Consider the following 7604-nt stretch of genomic DNA (forward strand, 5'->3'; position numbering starts at 1 on the left):
ACAAGGGATATGAAAATATTTTGTGACAATAAAACAAACACAAATGTGATAGTGTTATTGGAACCATGATTTAAACAAAACAAAACAGAAACACCTAAGCCTAAACTAGCGTAGGGCAACTATAATTTTTTCCCCAGAGCCCTAAAATTTAAAGGATGTCATTTTACAAAGCTTTACAAAATTTACAAAAATATTAAAGATCATGAATTTTAGTTTGACAATATATATATAGTCATATATAGTTTGACAGTATTCTTATTTATTCATCATCATTGAAGCTGGTTGTCAAGGAGATTAAATTAGATAGTTATCCTCCATCCCTCCTCTTGTCTGACTCTACCCTAATCCTTTCCAGCAATGGCCTCATGGTATCTTGAGGTCTCCATCCCACAGAAAGTGGTGTTGAGGTCTCTCTCTCTCTCCCCACTATGGTTGTTTTAAAGATAAGTTTTGTGCTACTTGCCCCAGGTGTCAAAATGTCTAGTTATAGAAATGAGAAAACCATTACATGTTCCAGAAAAGAAAGAATGGAGCCACAGAAAGAGTTATGGGGTACATACATCTGTAAGTAACTCTCTCTCTCTCTCTCTCTCTCTTTCTCTCTCTCTCTCTATTTCTTGGCAAGGTATGTTATGTTTTGTCAGGCCTAGAGGCCTAAGGGCTAGCCGAGTCTTTCCTTACCTGTCACAGGTCTTCGGCTGGCCAAACCGGATAAATGTATGAGAGAAGAGACTTTCCAGAGTCGAACAAGGGTTAGACTTTATTCAGGGTCTTGGTTACATGTGCAAGGGGAATTCTTCCTCAGGAGAGAGGAATCCTCTTCCCAAGGAGGCAAAGATCTTACAGTAAGAGAATGAAAGTGGGAGTGGGAGAGGGGAGAGGGGAGAGGGGAGAGGGGCCTTCTGTCCTCTAAGGGCCCCTCAGTGCAAAGAGTGCCTTCAGGCTTTCCTGACCCTACTTAAGCTCTCCCCCCGCATAGTTTGCACGTGAATACCAGTGTGCTGTCAGCCTTTAGCTAGTAAACAACAGGTGAGCTCAGACCCCAGGCCAATCTCAAGGGTGGGATGCTCTCCCCAGCACGTATCCCACGGAGAAGAGGAGGAGATGCACGAGATAGCCTTTGTCTCACTCCTCAATTCCCAGCTGTTCCCTGGGGGGCCTCATGAGAACTTTAAGGTTTAGAAGTCCTCACTTTTACCTGCCCGAGACTGTCCACATGGAACTGAGCTTACACCCCCAACAATGTTTACTATGGTAAGGGACTTCTAGTTGGGGCCAACTATACAGTGTATTTTAAAGAATTTTTAAGAATTTTAAAGAACACTGGACTCAGAATAGGATGACTTGGGTACAAATCTCAACTCCATTCTTTTGTGACATTGGTTAAATCACTTAACCAAGTAGGAGCCTTAGTTTTCTCAGTTTTAAAATGGCAGAACTGGACAAGATCTTTTCTCACTCCAGCTAACCTTGAGCCACAGAATCCTATAACATCCAAATAGAATAATGTCTTTCAAAGTTCTGAGTAGCCCCTTTCTTAAATAAAGAAGATAGATAATATTTGGTTCCTACCCTAGCAGATTTAGATCAGAAGATATTAAAGATAATTTAGCACAACTCCTTCATCTTACATATAAGACATCTGAGACCCAAAGAAGTTCAATGAGATACAAATCTTTTCACTGTCAAAGAAGACATTGTTAAACCATTCTCATATGAGAATCCTTTTTTTCTGCTAGAAAATACTTTTGAAAAGATATGCATATAATAAGAAATGTATTATACTAGATTAGATTATATTAGATCATATATCACACTATATCCTATATAGCACATGAATATATGTATGTGTATATACACACATATAATATACATGTGTAATATATATGTGTATATATATGCATACATACATAATGGAGAAAGTTTTGATCTTGGCATTGGAAGACCTAGATTTGAATTTAAGCTTGGGAATTCTCTATGACTATAAATTACTAAGTTAGCCTCTGGAAGCTCAATTTCCTCATCCATAAAATGGTGGTACTACTTCTATCTTATATGATTTTTAAGACACTTATTATACTAATTTTTATAGGCCAAAGAATTGGCAATATTCTATCACCTACTTGCCCCTAACATGTACCTTCCTCTGGCTTCCTAGCTGTCTTGCAGTTTTGAACTTTCTGAGACTGTAGTGTTCATTTTATTATATGAAGCCACTTGACATACTTTGAAGACAAGGACTGACTTTAGTGTCTGAAAATAGCTTGGAATCATTGGAAATATTGTTTCCCCAAATGTGATGCAACTTACTCAGCTCTATTCTCACTTCATTGGCCAGAGACAATATCTATTCAAGATTTATGGACTGATGAATTAACTTAATGTGCTTCCCATCCAATTGCATATTTTGATCTGGGCAATGGCTTCTTTTTTATCCACATGGCCTTTATTGTTGCCATTTGTATATAAAAAGAAATAAAATTAGGAAAAACCATGTTGATGAAGTTTGCATAGTTCCTAGATTGTTATATGTGTCATAGACTCATTGACTAACATAATCCATTGTTTATTTTATACAAGATGGAAAACCAGAGACAATCAGTTTGTTAGGATGTGTAAGAATCACTCTTGCAAAGAAACTTAATTTGTGGAATTATAGATGCTGTCCAGATGCTGATGACGTTATACTCTTTGATGGCCTCATGACCATTTTGCTGTGTAAGAACTTGATGTAATCCATATCCTATAAAGGTGGAGATCTATACATATTTGAAGGAGCCTTAAATATTCTCTACACTATATTTGTTTTATTCCTTGTTGAAATGGTTGAGCTAATATGGCCCCAAAGGAAACTCCTTTGACCTCCTAATTGGTCTAATTGGGAATTCTCCAGCAACCCATTCCTTGTAGAAATTGTACATTTTTTCTGAGTGTGGGAGTGAAGAGCTGAAGTGGGCTTTATATATGTATATATACAAAAGTATTTTATGGGGCCTTAGAGGGCTCTTCTATAACATATGGGAGAAGGTTGTTAAATGGAGAAACATCTGGACAACCTTTCCAAGAAACAGGCTAGGGAAATTTCAATAAGCACAATATCCTTGTCTCCTTATTTCTACTAATAAGACAATGACAAAATGTGAAGTTGTCCTGTGTACTGTTTTTTTTAAACATTGAAAGACTTTTATGAACTGATGCAAGGTAAAGTAAGCAGAATCAGTAAATATATACACAGTGACTACGTCAATGTGAACAGAGAGAGCAAGGACAACATAACTGAAACAATGATGCAAAATTCTGATGCATCTTATTGTGTGATATAGTGGAGTGGTAGATTTAAGATCAGGTGATAGGAGTTCAAATCCTGCCCCTGCTATTTACTACCAACGCAATTTAAACTCTCTGGTCCTCAGTTTCCTCATCTTTTTTTTTTTTTTTGAGTGATTTGCCCAGGGTTACACAGCTAGTAACTCAAAATTTGAACTCAGCTGCTCCTGACCTGTGTATTGTTAATGTTGTATTTTTAATGAAATTAATATATTTTTAGTGGAATAGGAAGAACTTTCCCATTCATCAATAGGCCTATGTGACCTGTTTAAGTCACATGGAAGCCTAAGTCACTTGAGTTTGGGTCACATGAAGCCCGTGGTGGGAGAATCTTGCTGAATGGGTGGAACAGGAATGGGTGGAGCTGGAGCAGAGCTGAGAAATTGGTCAGACTAGTCAGAGCTGGGAAAGACAGAGAAAGCAGGCAGCTGGGGCAGGGGCAGCAAGTAGCATGAGTGGGAGAACTTGTTTATGATTTGTTTAAGGGAGCTGATTTATGGGAAGCCTAACAGAAGGAAAGCTTGAGGATGGTAGTGACCCCTGCATTGTTATTATGTATAGATTAGTTTGTTACTATGATGGATTTGGTTTTCTGGTAATGGGATTCGACTTTCTAGTGTTTGAATAAATATCTTGGTTCTGTTTTCCATGTAGAGAGTCTGCTATATTTTGTGATTCAGAACTGTGCTGGCATATTCAGAGCCACTGTAGGTGCTGTGAATATTGCATTGGTGCTATACCCTACCACACCTACTGTCATACACTTTCTTCATTAGCAATGGCAGAGGAAACTTCAAATCTATTTTATGGTAGAGACAAACTATGTTGTAAACTAATCTGACCTTATAGTACATGGCATTGCAACTGTATGCTGTATATGCTCTTTCTCTCTCAAAAGTATTTTATTAAGACTTCTTTTTGTATGTCATTTTCATTGCTCAATATTTGCCCATAAAACCTTTTCTTGTGATAAAGGACAACTGAGCAAAGAAAATTGACATTGATCATATATGACAACATATGCCTCATTCCACACCTAGAGTCCACGACCTCTTTGTTGAGAGGGAGGAGCCATGTTTAATTTTTAGTTCTCTAAGGTGAAGATTGTTCATTTGAATGCTCTGAGTTCCGATTTTTTAATTTTTGCCTTATATTACTGTGGTTGTTATACATTGTTCTCTTAATTCTGCATACTTTGTTCTGTATCAGTTCATATGTCTTTCAAATTTTTTCTGAGTTCTTCATATTCCTCATTTCATTGAATTATATTTATACTATGATTTGTTCAATCATTTCCCCTGCTTAGCAGCTAAGTGACACACCCTGACCATGACCAGCTCTTATGAATACATGGTTCATGATGATCACAGTAAGGAATATGATTGTCATTGTGCTCTCACCTCAGCATTCCTGATCTGATCCCATGCTGAAAAGCATAATTTCCAAAAACCACTGACTCTCCTTTCATGCTTTAGTACTCTACATTGAAATCAGCTTTACAGCTATACTTTTTATTATATACACTAGCAATGTCTACTTCCTAATAGTCTTAAATATTCCAACTCTGTAGTGTTTTACTCTCATGAGAATATTAGTCTACGAAGTGTTCAATCTTTATATGTGTCATTTGAGAACAAATCTTAAATTCATAGTGGTTTAAGAGCTGGGGTTTGTTCAACAGTTAATGAACTTATTTGACCAAAGTTACTAATTAAACCATTTATTAGCAGGTCAAGAGTTTATATTCTGCATTTGTTGAGGGGAAACCTCTATAGAAAATATATTAGAAGAGTAGGATTTCAGACAACTAACAAAAGCTATTGCAAGTCTGCTAAATGTGCAGTCTTATGTTAGGCACTGTGGGAACTATTAAAAATTACAAAATTTGATCCCTGTAATAAGAAAAAAGCTGTCTTTTGGGAACATCAATCCTTTTGTGATGTGTGGGATGGATTACAGTAGGAAGAGGCTGGGGTTGAGGATGCCAGTTAAGGATGGTGAGGACAATAGTCCAGGAAGGAGATGTAAAGGTAATGGTAGTAGAAATGAAGAGAATTGGGCAAATAAACATAATTTAAAGAAAACAAGGTAGAATGTAGTGACATATTGGATATAAATGATAAAGGAAAGAGAAGAGAAAAAGACAACTCCTTGGAGATGGAAGAAATGGTGAAACTCTTGACAGAAATAGGACAGTCAAGAAAAAGACCCAATTTAGAAGATTTCCTGATGATGTATGCATGAATAAAGTTTTGGGAAATTGAGTCGTAATTTGAATACATTGGAATAACTTGCTGTGTAAAAAAGCAGGTGGTGAAACCTTTTGTTAAGTGAAAAAAAGTGTCTTTCCCTTATATGTGTTTGATCCAGACCTCCACTTTCATTGGAATAGGGAGCTCTGTGGTGAGAACAATTCTTTTGCTTTAAATCTCGGCAACTTTTTGCAGGTTATAGTCATGAAAGAGTTTTCTAGATACTAAGAGGTTAATTGACTTACTTAGGACAACAATGCCAATCCTCAGGTGAGACTTGAACTCAGATATCCTTGACTTCAAGGTCAATTCTCTATCTACTATGCTATGCTGTTAAAATATGATTTACATCTATATTCTATGCCACATTTCCTTCCTATATGTCTATATGTATACATATGTGCATGTGTGTGCATATGCACATGTATATATGCATATATATATAGGCACATGTGCATATATTTAAATCTGAAAGCTTGCTGTAAATAAGATATACCTGAAATAATAGTGTATTAATGATCTCTCTATATAAAATACTTACTTCAATTAGAATTGTGATGTAAAATGAATATTTTTCAAAAGTTTTATAATTAAACACTCTTCAAAGAAATCAATTGTCGTTTCCTAAAGTGATTCCAGTATGCAGAACCCTTTGAATCAGCAGCTGAATTACTCTTTTCCATTTCTGGGACAGGTAATTCAGGTCCGGAGTTGAGGGTAGAAGTCTTAGGGTTGGAGGAATTCTTAGAAGTCTGATAAAATTCCGGTCTGCCTACTTCTCTTAACAAAAGATTAAAAAAAAAAAGCTTTTCAATGAAAGAGATCAAATATCTTTTATGAAAATACTCAGAGAAGTTAAAATAAGAAAAATACTCAGAGAATGCTAAAACAATAGAATTCTATCATAACTATAATAATAACTAGCTAGCAGTTATATAGCTCCTCAAGGTTTGAAAAAATGCTTTACACATGCCATCTCATTTGGTAGCATGTTGATGTTAGAGAAGGAAAGGGACATTAGAGAATATCTAATCACTGAATGGGGGAATCTCAGGTGAAAAGGACTTCTGGGGTCATTTAATTCAATGTGAACAAGAATCTTTGAAAATTTTCCAACAAATGGATATCCAGATACTCTGAAGATTTCTTATACTGGAGAACCCATTACTTCTTGAAACCTCTCCTACTTTTGGATGGCTATAATTGTTAGGAAGTTTAGCCTTTGATGTACATTTTTGCAACCTACATGTATGTGCATCTTTTCCATCCAATGAAAAATTTTGTAGTATCTAATTTCCCCTTATATTTAATATCTATTGATTTTTTAAAAAATTATTTATTCAGTAGTACAAAATCCCTCCAATGAAATTCTGCTTTTTCATATGAGGCCTATTATTGCTCTTCTTGGATATTGCCTTTTTGATATTACCTGGTTCTATTTATTGATATGCAATTTCTTTTGCTATATCCACTCTACTCTCTGTGGCATCTGCTTTGGTGAGGATATGTAGGAAGTTTTCTCCTTTTTGCCCTCATTTTCATTTTAGAACTCTTTTCCTCATGAGTTCTTTCTGGTGGCATTATTTGTTCTTAAGTGAATGACCAGCTAGGGTGAACATCATGTCTGAGAAGAATAGGGGACTTCTCACATACTGTGGGAAAATGGCATATTTCCTTATTGTTCATATCAAATTGACACATGGCCTCATCAATACTCCTGAGCAGAGAGTTAGCAGTGATCAAAACTTGTTTTTTTCCCAGGGCTAATCTTGGATGGCCTAGTTCTTGTTGGTAGTCATTGATCCACTTCATCAGTCCTTGGAGATGAAGAAGCTGCTTCCTTCTCTATTGACCCAGTTCCAGTCTTCATGAGAATAGTCTTGTGCCTCCAACATCGCTGCAAATGTTCAGGGATCCTTCTTCCTCTTTTCCTTCTCTGTATTCTTCCTTCATTCCACCCGCCTTTCTCCTTTCTGTAGAAGTTAGGATTCCCCTAGCTGTACTCATTTCTCCTTAGTGTCCTGG

Source organism: Notamacropus eugenii, chromosome 4 (assembly GCF_028372415.1).
Source record: "Notamacropus eugenii isolate mMacEug1 chromosome 4, mMacEug1.pri_v2, whole genome shotgun sequence".
NCBI classification, from domain to species: Eukaryota; Metazoa; Chordata; class Mammalia; order Diprotodontia; family Macropodidae; genus Notamacropus; species Notamacropus eugenii.